Source organism: Numida meleagris, unplaced genomic scaffold (genome assembly GCF_002078875.1).
Source record: "Numida meleagris isolate 19003 breed g44 Domestic line unplaced genomic scaffold, NumMel1.0 unplaced_Scaffold470, whole genome shotgun sequence".
Classification (NCBI taxonomy): Eukaryota; Metazoa; Chordata; class Aves; order Galliformes; family Numididae; genus Numida; species Numida meleagris.
Genome location: NW_018364686.1, coordinates 39,460 through 40,052, shown reverse-complemented (window position 1 = coordinate 40,052; position 593 = coordinate 39,460). Strand labels below are relative to the sequence as shown.

Genomic DNA, 593 nt, shown 5'->3' with positions numbered 1-593 from the left:
GGGATTTTGGGATTTGGGGGACTCTTGAATTGCCGTATGTGATTGAGGGATTATTTTCTGAAATTCTTCCTGTTTTGGTGCATGGGAAAGAGGACGAAAGAGAGGGGAAAAGGGTTTGTGCCACAAGATGTGGTTTGTGTGGTGCACAAGAAGGAGGAGGAAGCTTAGAATAGAAAAGGGGAAGCCACGCTGCTTGAGAAAACAGACTTCTAGGAAAAGATGCCCAGGAAGCAGCAGTTCATTTGAGCAGAGGTTGGGATCAAGAGAGGATTTAAATCCAAAGCAACAGAGATGGAGGGAGCGAGGGGGCCAAGGGGGAAGAGGAAGAAAGGGGGGGAGGGGGAAGAGGAAGAGGAGGGGAGGGAAAAGAAGGAAGCAGGAGAAGAAGGAAAAGAAGGAAGGACTCGGTGAGGGGGGGGTGGGGAGGGAGGGGAAGGAAAAAGAGAAGGCCCGCAGGTCCCACCGAGATTTGAACTCGGATCGCTGGATTCAGAGTCCAGAGTGCTAACCATTACACCATGGGACCGCCCGGGCGGGCAGCGCCGCGGGACGCAACACAACGCTGAGCCCAGAGCGGGGACAACGCCAAAAGA

The 593-nt window shown here is 53.6% G+C and overlaps 1 non-coding gene across 1 annotated transcript; it reads right to left on the bottom strand.

Annotated features, from left to right (window-relative positions):
• Positions 1-454: 454 nt before the first annotated feature.
• Positions 455-526, bottom strand: TRNAQ-CUG. The gene has a single exon. It is a non-coding gene; the product is annotated as a tRNA-Gln (tRNA).
• Positions 527-593: the final 67 nt, after the last annotated feature.